The following is an 11,906-nucleotide window of genomic DNA, read 5'->3' as shown; positions in this document are numbered from 1 at the left end:
TAAGGCATCTGTGCCAGGCAGCCGCTGTCTGGCTCTCATGAATCACTGTCCTTTTCAGGGTAATCAGGTCTCACTCAGTTTTCCGGCCGTTCTATGGGAGACGTGCTACAAGGAGCAGAGAAGTTGCATTAAATGAGTCGCTCAGTCATGTCAACGCCAGCACCTCAGCCCTGCTGCTCGTGTCGTCTTCGGAGGCAGAACCCAGCCCACCGCGCGTGCCTCCAGCCAGCCCTGAGCCGAAGGCGGTACTGCACGCTGCCGCCCGCGAGCGTTCAGTGGTCCATGGCTCTTGGGAAAAGTAAAGACTTTTCGCTGCTAGGGAAGGCTGATTGGTTTTCCTCTAGCACAGTTTAGCACTGGGGGATCTGAAGATTTTGTGTTGTTAAAAACACAACATTAGAGTGGGATGTTTCTATTTAAATTATTTTAAGATAATGTAATGGCTAACCACAGCCAAAACAGGACTTCAGTAGAAATTGAGTACATAAAAGAGTCTGATCCTAAAACTACTGCTCACTTGCTGCCGTGCCTTTAACACCAACTACTTCAACGTGACACCAAGCGTTTCGCTCCCTGGCTCTCTCAAGCCCAAATTAAATGTACCTGAAGTCGAGGATCCTGTGGACGGTCTCCGATCCTGCGTGAACACCCGTCCACAGTTTCAGACCCTCCTCAGACACTGTGCCAGCCCAGCTGTCACTTAAAAACCTTCTCGGTGTTTCCCTCTCGGTAGGCCAGCGCCACGGTGGTGCTGATCCCGTCCTGGGGTGCTTAATGTGCAGGGTGCTGGGGCTTGAAGGTTATCGGTGTTTTTATCCGGCGTCACAGGTGACCTGAGCTTTCCTTGGCCCTCTCTGAGCTTGCAGCACTGGCTTTTCGGCACACTCGCTTTTGCCTTATCTCAGTAGGCAGATGCAGTTCACATCTCTGCGACTCTATTTATTGCTCTATTTTCCTTTTGTTCATCAATTATCCAAGCAGGTACGCTGCCTTTGAGAGTCTTATCTTGTAACCACTTCCGCGAAGAAGGACTAGAGATGAAAGACTTCTCTCAGGTACAGGCAGAATACCTAGAAATGGTGGGTGTAAAGCCTGTCAACAGCCACGGCGCTGCCCGTGGGAGTGGTGGGTACGTAGAGATAGGCACGGTCGCCTCGATTTCTCTGTGCTCACCGCTGCCGGCGAGGGGGGAGAGGCTGCAGGGCAGCGTCTCCGTGAATCCGTCCCCAGATCCATGGTGGCCGAGGCCGAAGATCAGCAGAGAAGGGAGGCAGGCAGGTGGTTTGCAGTTTGTTTTCTGCACCCGCTCCCAAGCTTTAGCTGCAGAGTTTTGGTACGTGCCAGGTTCTGTGCCGTCAGGGCCAATTCCAGCAAATTGTTTTCCTTAAAAAAGAATGGGAATATTTTAAAATAAACAATTTACTATGTCTTTATGACACTGAGTCTTCTTGTACAGTCATGTTTTGTACCTAGGGAGTTCTCCAAACACTTATTAAAGCTTTGCTTAATTTGTGTGTATTTGCAGTCTGTTTCATGCCTTAGAGATGCTGCCTCTCTGACGTATTCCCCTTAACACGTGCGCCCCGTGAGCTGTTTTTTACAAAAATGGGATCCTGCATGAGCAAACATACCACGCTTCTCAACGGTGCCAGGCCTGATGTGTGCCCAAGAGAGCCACCCCGTGCTGTTCGCTCGCTAGAGCACATTTGTTACCCTAAAGTTCAATTAATCATAAAAAAAAAAAAATCAAGCTACCAGGTATTTTCAGTCTCATGTTAGAACCTAGGTTACTCTGCTCACCTCCACTGCAAAAAGAGTGGAAATCAGTGATTAAAATTTGTCGCCCAGGTCGCAGTGCTGGAGCTCGGTGGCCGTTGCTCATCAATACGACTTCTCAAAGAAAACGCGGTTCCTAATAAATTCCCCAGGAAGTCAGCTCCGAAAGAAAGATTTCAGTTGAGGCTGGTTCCACGTGAACTGAAACACTGAATTTGCTGAACTGAATTGAAACATGAGATCTTGAATTGATCTGACTTTAAATTGCAACTGATTCAGCAGTGGAATATCTCGTGGGAATTCGGTTCCTGTACTTCACGTCTATGTCCCGCCTGTAAAATGGGACTTCTCGCAGTCTCTCCTTCACCTAAGTCACACGGACACGGTGAGACGGAAAGGATCCCAGTGCCCCAGAGGAGACGGTGCCTGGCCAGCGCGCGCAGGCTCTGTGATCTTAGAAAGCAGAACTCGTAGGGCTCTACCGCGCTTCAGCAAGGTGTAATTCATTCCGAGAAAAGCACAACACAGTAATTTGAATTCAAAGCCTTCCTGTATTTTCCACTAATTTGGCTTTAAGTGAATTGAGATGAAAACAGACTTTGAAATTCAGTTTTTCAGCAGGTGGAGAGTCCACGCCGCTGCAGCCAGCTCTGCCCGTGGCTGCACAAGACCCCCCGCACCGCGCTGGGGTCGGCTCGCACTGCGCCGAGCGCGCGGCACGAGCGGTTTCAGGTAAGCAAACGGACATGACTGCAGTCCAGCTTCAGGCTGAGCACTGACGAAGGTTTTGCATACAAGTAAAAGCATCGCGGTTCAAATCCCGGTATCGCAGGTCCCTTGCCATCTGCTGACCTGTCCTTTTCTTCCCTGCACCCTGCCCCAGGACCAGACAGCACGGAGCGCTGAAGGATTCGCCCGCTGCGGCCCCCTGCTCTCAGCTCTGTTGTTTTGCTCTTTTGCTGACCTAAACCATGAGGAAGGGTTTCTCCCCTTCGCTGTGGGAAGCCGGACTCGCCCAGGGAGAAGCACTGGTGAGCCTTACTTCCCAGTAACGTCCCTTCTCTTACGTCAAGGAGGGACCCTGACGTCTCCCCTGCTGTTTTGCTGCGCCCGGCAATACCAAACCGAGACACCCGGGATCTCCCACCTCCAGTTTTGCCTCCTGCCCAAATGCCGCTCTCGGCTCTCGAGCTACTGAGCTGGCGTTGGGGAGGCACGCAGGGAAAGTTCGCGTCTTGAAGTCAGTAGGTTTATTCTGGGGGGGCTCTGGCACAGTCATTCTTCAAGCAAACAAAATAGCAGAAGTGAAATTGTGAGTAAATTCCTGACATTAAGAGTGGTACCAAGCTGGGATTCCTCACAGCAGCAGCACTTAAAGCGGTCGTAGGGGATGCCCTGAAAGAAATCTCATGATTGTGATCTCACCGTGAGGTTATTAGAAGATCCTTATCCTCCCAGCAGAGGAAGCAATCTGCACAGCAGGCAGGCTCCTATCAGGGACGCGCAGTTGCCCAGGTTGCCTCTTGGTCGGCCGCAGGAGGGAAGGGCACGCGCTCGGTGTCACTGGGAATTCACCTTCTTTGTGCCCGCGTCACGTCCCAGGTGATGGCCTTGCTCTCCAGTTCTTTTTGGAGGGAAAAAAAAAAAGAAAGCAGTTTTACCAGATTGGCATCTGCTCTGCACTAACACAGCTTCCTCAGCCTGCAGTCCGGGAATAGAGCTGTGACGGGGGGATCGTACCCCGAGACACAAGCGGGGAGAGGTCAGGCTGGCAGAAACACAGCGGCTCCGCTTGCCGCCGCTGAGGCGCCGAGGACGAGCCGGGCAATCGGCCACCGCGCGCGCGTGCTGCTGTCCCGCCGTCCCCTCGGGTCCGGGCCGGGTGCCTGCCTGCCCCATCTGCTCCGTTTCGTTTGCCCGCGCTGCCCGGTCCATCTGGGTACGGAGGGGCCTGCGACGAACCAACGAATCCTTTCTGGCCTGAACCAACGTGAAACAGACAGTGGTCACCCCAGAACGGCAGGTGGGGAAAGGAGAGAAGATAAGAAATAGGAAGAAGAAACCTGGGACGTTACGGGAGCCGTGCTGGGGAGGGTGCCTGAGCGCTGGTTGTGTCTAGAGGGGGTTTTGAAGCCTTCCCGGTACTCTGCTCCCACACGGGGGCAAACGGCTGGGCAGTTCCCACGGGATATCAAACACCGGTGAGCAAGGAGTTGTTTAGGGAGATGGAGAGACGGCGTTATGTCTCCTAGAAGACTTGAGGGTTAAAGTCTCTGCTGACCGTACAGCAAGCATCCTTCCTGCGAGCCGGTGTTGCCGTATTCAGAAGGTGTAAGATTTAACCAGTCCCCTGCGGTCTTTGAACCAAGACTCGGTGTAGAAACCAAGAATAATTTTATCAATGGTTTCTCCAAGAAGAGCTCATCCAGTCGTCTCTAGCACAGACCTGACATACTTCATCCCTGGGCTTAAAAAATAATAATAAAACCCCAATATTGTGATTTTCCACTTGGTTTCCGTTGTTACTGTCACTTTTTCTGGTTTGGCTTTTTTTTTTTTCCCTCCCACTCTGGAATTGGTGCCAGGATTAAAATGGCTTTTTGTACCTTTTTAATAGAATCGAGTGGAAAACAAGGCAAATGGAAAGTAGCTGTTTACAGAAATTACAGACTTCTGTAACTCACAAGTGAAGCCGTACGTGATAATTTTCAACAAAATAAGACACCAACCCGATAACTGCAAAACCACTTCAAAAAAACCCCTTGAGGACCGTGAAAAAGAGCATCAAAAGTGAAAGAAGGGAACTGAGAACAAAAACAGTGAGGCCCAGGCCGAAGCCGGAGCAGGATCCGTGCCTTCGAGCCTGTAGTCTGGCAGCTGATCGCCCCTTGGTTATCAGCACAAATCCCACCGGGGAGAGATCCGCAAGAATCGCTGTCAATAATACTCTGCGTACATAGGGGAGACCTCAAATCCAGGAATCAAAGCGCTCGATTAAGCATTCAAAACCTCGATCAAGCGGTGCAGGCTCCTTCAGGGCACGCACGGTTCTGCTGCGATGGGTCCGAGGTGAGACCGGGACTTGCGGGCGCTGCCCGGGAGAACCGCGTGCGGTTACAGCTCCTGCATCTGCCTAACACGATCAGCCACCCCACGTCTGCAGTACAGCAATTGCCATTTATATCCCAGGTGCCCAGAGAGGTTAAAGCCGATTTCCAGCCTCTGCTGAACTTGTGCCCGCACCTATTAGAGCGGTCACCCCGCGTTTCTCTGTCTGGGTAGGCAGCGGGAGTCGCTGAGGACAGCGAGGCCCAGGTTTGAATCCAGGGTTCCCTGCTCTCCATCTCTAACCACGAGAAGAGCCGTTCCTGACAGCGGCGAGCTTATCGAACGCTACATTCTCCTGTCCTGACAGGGAGCAATTCAGCAGCGGTAGCGCCAGGGATGCCATGCAAGCGCTGAATTAAAGGAGCGTTATACCCAGTTGAGTGGAGAAGCTACCGCGAGGCAGCGGCGCTAACAGGCTGAAGATGGTTTCTGCTCAAGGTGAGATCCAAAACAACACAAACCCCACATTCTAGGTCACAGCTAGTTCACACAAAACCCGTAATGGACCGAGGAGAGCAGTTTGCAGTCTCGCGCTGCCAGGCGCAGGGGGTTCCCAAAGGGAGGCACCGAAGCCCGATGACTGCAGGCAGCTTCCCCCGCTGCCCGCGAGGTGCTGCAGGGCGCTCCCGCAGCAGCTGCCTGGCGCTGCAATCCTAGAGGGGCCCAGCACCGGAGCGTTGTATGCAGTACAGTTAAGAGGCAGCAAACGGGATTGTTTGCACTATTGCACCCACGTCGCCTCTGCACAGCGCTGCTCGAGCCCAAACACTACTGCATCCCTGTTACTTTGCTGCAAAATCCTGCCCTTCCTCAGCAGAGGAGACAAGTTTATGGTACAAAACATTGATAATACATGAAAGTTATTTATCACTCGCACTCAAAAATCCCAGTAACCGCTACTAACAAATTTTGCACTCCGGATTAATTTTTTTTTTCCTTAGGCATACAAGGATATACTGATAAACGAACATGCATGGACTAAAGTGGATTAGTTAAACTGCATTAAGCCCACACAAAGACATTCCTATTCAGAATTAACATGATCTTAATTCAATTTAGCTTAATTCACATTGAAAGTTAAATTAGCGTAACTGTGAATTACCCTTATTGACTAGCTGAATCAACTGTGGCAGGATTACTGAACAGGGTCATGTCAAGTTATCCAACTGGAATTACCCCGGTTTGCCTGGGAAACCGAGCGGCACCTGCCGTGAGGCCGACTCTTGTCCTTTCCAAACCGCAGAAAACACGTGGGGCTGCAGGCTTCCTAAGGGAGCTTTTCCTGCAGTCAGCCCACCCAGACCTTTTGCTGGTGCAGAAGTGGTTTTACACTCTTCTCTTTGGGCACGTTTATCCAAGAGCAATTTAAAAATAACATCTAGGGCTAATTGTTGAATTTCTGCCATTTGTGCAGGGATGTGGCTTCAGATTGGTTCCATCTTCTGGTACAAGGCACGGAGAGACCCACGCCACCACCCGGCAGGGCTTTCACGAAGCCAGCGCGGGACGCCCGAGCCTGCCCCGTGCGTATACCACCCAAAGCTTCACCTACACGCCAATAAAGCGCTTCTCTCCGCTTCCTTACCAGGTGTCTTGGCTGTAAACAACCTTTCTCAGTGCCTCCGTGCACAGGATTCTTCCAGGGGGCCCCTTTGTCCCAGGTGAAGCATTTTTCATTGCAGCTCTTTCTTGTTAGAAAGTTGGAAAGAGGAAGAAGATAGATTCCAAGTTCTTTTTAACGCCTTTAATTTCTATTTGCCGTAACCTGTATGAAGCTAGGAACCCGTAACTGCCACTGACAGCTGGGAGCAGCGGCGTGCGAGGCGTCGGATCGCACGCGTTCCGTCACGCCTCGGTTTAACCAGCAGCCTTGCGAGGGGAGTTAAATTCACAGCCCGGATACCTGCGTCGTTTGAAGCCCTGATCGCAATCCTAAAAAACGTGTCCTGCAACAAATACTGTCGCTGCTGGCTGGCACTTAGGAGATATTTCACAGACAAGAGTGAGGGCTGCTGGCAGCCTGCAGCCGAGGGCAGGACGGTGCAGCTGCCCCGCGGTCCCTCTCCAGGCAGGTGGTGGCGGGGAGGCTGAGACGCCCGGCGGCAGCGCTTCTGCCCGCTTCTTCCCGCTCACGCGCCTCCGCCAGCACGTAACCTGCCCCGGTTCCCGTCTTGAATCGGTGCCGAGGAGCGTTTTTCTCAATATTCCGGCAATCAAGATTGCTGGGAACAGCTGTGAGTTAAAAGGATGGAAGGAGAGGTAAGCAAAGGAGCAGAGCAACGACGGGGCGGTTTTAATGGCATTGTGTCAGCACAGGGTTTTTAAATTGATGGCCAATCTGAAGGTGTTTTAAGTAGCTTTTGATAAATTGAGAAAAAAAATAAATCCAAAATAGCTTGCTTTTTTTTTTTTTTTTTTTTAAATAAAAAGCAAAGCCTAACTAGCTGGGGGTTTAGGACAAAACCTGGGAGGAAGAAAAGAAGTGAACCATCCCTGGCTCCTCCTGAGGCAGGGCAGGCACAGAAGCTGGTCTGCAAGCGGGGCACTTACGGCTGGTGGGAAATGAGAAAAGACATCACAGGACAGAAGCGAGACCTCGCCGAATGCCTGCTGTGAACGGAGCGGAGGGGGGGCCCGAGCCCTGCTCCCCGCAGCCCGGGGAAACGCCGCTCCTCACCCCCCAGGGGCTCCCTGGCCCCAGCCGCACCGGGGGGGTCTCCGGGCTACCCCCCCCCCAGGGCTCTGGCCCGGCTCCGCCGAACCCCCGAGCTGCAGCGGGGTCTTTCCACTTCGGCTTGGAGGCGCTGGGCGCCGGCGCAGCGGGATGCTCTGAACGGCGGCTCGCGTTTCCTCGCGCAGCGAGCCGCCCTGGCCGCCTGCGCCAGGGTTTGGCTTTCCTTTGGTATTTTATCCCCCTAAAGCTCTGTTAATCTGTTTTCTTTCTTTCTATCACAGGGATAATCCTTTATGTACGCAAGGCTTCTACGGTCAAAGTCCTCATTTTGCCTGAAGCAGATTAGCTTGGCAAGACCCTCCCAGGTGATGCACAGGTGATTTTTTTTTTTTTTTTAAGCCCTTGTTTAGTTTCTCCAGAAGTTTGGGGCTTTTTTTGTAAGTTTAGCTGCTGCACAAAGACGAGACTTGTCTTTCACGGGACGCTAACCTCAGTCACGTACGTGGTTAGTGCTTTCAGAGGGTATTTAGGTGCCTAAAGTCCTTAAGAGGCCAAGAGCTGTGGATTTCCCTGGGAGTGAAGCTCTTCGCCTGGTGAATTGCTTTCGAACAATCTCACAAGGTGCCTGCTTCATATTTTAACATCTCAATGCCTTTCAGTATTTACCCTTTGGGGCCTGCTCTGTGCTATGTACCTGTTATTATATTTCAGTTTTGTAGGTCAGAAGGTTTTTGGGGGTGATAAAATCTGATAATTACATTAATGCAAAAAAAAAAAATCCAAAAAACTTTAAGAGCAATTTTTTTAGCCCAGGCTTCTTAATAACTTTTACTAAGTGTATTTTTGTGGTGAGATAAAAGCATGTTTTTGAGAACTGCCCAATACAGAAGAGAACCTTCGCCTACTTGATTTTACCTGCAGAGCAAACCGAACAGCAGAGCCGTGGTGATGGCAGAGGTCACAAAGCCTGAGTCAGGCTCTGAAAAAAAGCTTGTTTTCTTCCTTGAAGAGAAAAACAAACCAAAGCAAACAACTCCCTCGCCACGATGCAGGGTTTTGGATTTGCCTCTTCACTTCCTCGTCAGCCCCCGTGGGCGTGAGACTCGCCAGCTCACGGGCACCCGGGGGACCCCAGCCTCTGCCTCCAGCAGCACCGGCACCCTCAGCAGCTCCCGCACCACCCCAGCCTGCACCCACACCTACCCCACCACGGGAGGAGCCAGGGGACCCTCGCCACGGCCAGAGGAGCCCCGGGGGTCCAGGAGCTTGCACCCCCTCACCAAACAAAGCAGACAAGAAGTGGAGGAGGCAGACAGCCAAGCCCAGCAGCCAAAGCACAATGAGCTGGTGGGCTTTATCTGCTCCATCTTCCCCGTGGGAGGGTTTCGGGTGCTGCTGAGGAGCTGCAGGTGGGCATGCTGGCTCGCCGGGAGCTCCCGTTAGCCGCTCTCTGCCAGAGCGGGTCGGTGGATCGTCAGCTGGGGGTGTGGAGCAGGCACCAGGCTCCTGGGTGCAGCTGCAGCCCCCGGAGCGGCGGGGCTGGGAAGGGGCTGTCGCAGGAGCCGGGTGAAGGAGCCCTGGAGGAGGTCCCTCTCCTGCACCCGGTCCCTGATGCCAATGTCCCTTGCGGGGACCTCCGCCAGCACACAGGGGTTGGTCAGTGGTGCAAACGCTACCCGCTGGGCATTCCTCCAGGAGGTTTTCATGTGCTTGGAGAAGTTACTTTACCCTTGAGGATGACACCTACTCATTCGGGTACACACCCTTAGCTGCAACGCACCCTGTCTTTGCCAATAATTATGGTTATTTACATATACCTTGAGAATACGTAGCAGATGAAAAGCACAAAGGGCCTTCAAAACCAAGGTTGTTGCACAGATAAAAGCTGTTGCACAACGAGCGTTTGCAGCACCTGAGGTGTGGAGGCTCCTGCTCCCGCGCCAGCCGATTCCACCTGAGCCCCGCTGTGGTCGGCCCCCACTCCAGACAGCAGCCGGGAGCATTTAAGAAATCAAAGCTTTATGTTGGCAGCAACAATCATTCAAGAAAATGATTTTTTAGAACAGCAAAATGCAGTAAATAAACCTTCAGATGTATAGCTTAATATACAAAGCAATCTCTGTCTATAATCGAAACGGTTTGTTAAAGGGAGCTCAGCTGACGGGAACAACGCTGCCATCAGTTTCTGCGTGATCCGGCGCGCTAACAGATCGCAGGATGGAATTAGGGGAATCCAGCAGACAGGGATGAGCGATCCCATTTGTTCTTTTAAATCTGAATTCTGGAGATGCAACGTGGTAAACAGAACTTCGACTTTAAACACAGGGGCAACAGCCTCGTTCTTTTATGGCGTCTGTAGTTAGAATAATGTGATTTTAGCAAAGAACTCGCCATTTCAAGACAAATGCCGCTGGTTTCTCAGTTAGAGTCGGTCACACCATGGCCTCTGCAAACAAGTTGGGTATCTTTGAGCAACCGAACAGCCTGAAATGAAAGGAAAATAAATCCATTCAGCCTTGGCTGGGGTTATTGCCTGAACGGAGAGGCCAGGCCATGGTATCGATTAAGGAGCATACAGTTTTTAGGCAGAGGAGTCCGTGCTCTGGTAGAAGAAAACAGAAGGCTGCGTGTTTGCAGGCGTCCACGGCCCTGGTCATTCTGCGAGCCCAGTAAAACACTGGTGTAGCCTGGGGAGGGGTTTTGGGACAAGTGGTAACGCAGATCTGTCTGTGGAGGACAGGCTGCGCAAGCTTTCCTGAGCTTTGCCTTCAGTTTTGAAAAATCTAAAAGTTTTAAATTATTGGAAAGAACGGCCTTGTTCCATGAGACAAGTATGCATCTGGTGGCCGCTTAATCGGTTTCCTTTTTACCCAAGGCAGGAGAATACCCAGCTGCAGGTACACGCCTAACGCAGGTTTCACGCGTCGTATTTCAGCCTTCGTCCGTTCGCTTTGGCGACGTGAGGCTCCTCAGGCTACCGCGTTAGTGGAACGCGCAACCCTCCCCTCTTAATTCCTAGCGTTTTGGCACAGTCCGTTACGAAACGTAAAACCCAAACGGGTCGCTCGGTAACTCCCCCCTTCCTCTAAGTGCCTCCAGATGTCTTTTTCTAAAAGCAATCCTTTTAATTGCTCTGAACAGAAACTCCTAAAATGCGATTTAACTAGTACGACTGCAAACGCTTAAGCGTAATGGCAAGAACAATTCGCTTGCTCTTCCAAGAAACTGAAATTTTGAATTGAAATTTAATTTTTAGGCAGGTTTCACTGCTTCGAATTTTTAAAACCGAAATTAAGGAGCAGCCGTGGTTTGCTTCCTCCTAAGAGGGTTCTTTTTGTGTCCAAAGTAACCCTTTTTTCCAAGCGCGTTGGTATCAGAACCCTGCTTTTCCTTAGAAGATGAGGAAAACGCAGGCCTTCCCTCTTGGGCCGCTCATTGCGCGGCAGTGCCGAAGAGGCGGCCGCCATTTCTCTTTCTTCCTCATTTCCGCCGCGTTCCGCAGCGCAGGTTTGCGGATCGGAGCGAGCCGGAGCCCTGTCCGTAGGGATGGATTTGATTGTTCAGGTCGCCGATCTCCGCCAGCGCCGGCGCAGGCGCGCTCGCATTCGCCGCTGAAGCAGAGCCCGGTGGCGGCGGTAGCCCTCACATCTGCAGCAAGGATTTAAACGAGTTCTCTAGAATTACACTGAATTACGCTATTTCATAGAAGAACCGGCACGTTCTAAGAACGACAGCAGGCACCCGGCCGAGGAACTTCCACTTGGCACCAACTGCCGAAAGGTTTACTCGCCTTGGAGTACGAAGTGAAATTGGAAACTGCGAGGCCGAGCCTCTGAAGCTATTTAATATGCATACGAGATGGCACCGATTGGTGTGCTGTGTACACCAGGCAGTGCCTGATTGAATAGCCGCTTCCAAGCAGAAACGAAGGCCCAAATCAGCTCGTGAAATCTCGTGAACTCGGGGAGAACGCACAGCAGTTAATCAGCAGAAAAAATTGGCTTCAGATACCACGTATTCGGACCACAATCGCATCTTCCTCTCTGCATCTCGCAAGCCGGGTACTTTCTGTAAGTTTGAACCTCTCGGCCCTTTGCGCAGGAAACTTTACTTGGTTTAAAGTAACATGAAAATTATTTCTGATAATTTGGAGGGCGGCAGTTAAAAGCTTACAGGCAGAGATTTCACATTCACCAACACTTGCATTATTTCCTCTACAGATTCTCCCATGGGCTTTCGAAGTCAGGAGCCATCATCGGAGATCCCTCTAGACAAAGCCAGCATTTCAACAAAAGCCTCGACCAGCTGAGGAATTTTTACTTTGGTTTTCAAAGTGCTTTTGCAGTGC

At 51.6% G+C, this 11,906-nt stretch overlaps 1 long non-coding RNA gene across 3 annotated transcripts in view; it reads left to right on the top strand.

The window, feature by feature from the left end:
• The window catches only part of LOC148054239 (uncharacterized), a 37,209-nt gene extending 25,331 nt beyond the window's left edge, over positions 1–11,878 (top strand). For 2 of the 3 annotated variants that reach the window (XR_015707418.1, XR_015707419.1), the window contains exons 6-9: positions 4,394–5,322; positions 6,299–7,143; positions 7,840–7,934; positions 11,779–11,878. This is a non-coding gene — a long non-coding RNA (uncharacterized LOC148054239). Of the gene's footprint in view, positions 1–1,604; positions 2,509–2,659; positions 5,323–6,298; positions 7,144–7,839; positions 7,935–11,778 lie in introns of those variants that run through there. The other variant, XR_015707420.1, reaches the window with a different exon arrangement.
• Positions 11,879–11,906: the final 28 nt, after the last annotated feature.

Source organism: Nipponia nippon, unplaced genomic scaffold, assembly GCF_047370975.1.
Source record: "Nipponia nippon isolate SJK-2023a ecotype South Korea unplaced genomic scaffold, ASM4737097v1 scaffold_32, whole genome shotgun sequence".
In the NCBI taxonomy this organism is placed as follows: Eukaryota; Metazoa; Chordata; class Aves; order Pelecaniformes; family Threskiornithidae; genus Nipponia; species Nipponia nippon.
This window is presented reverse-complemented; position numbering and strand designations above follow the sequence as displayed.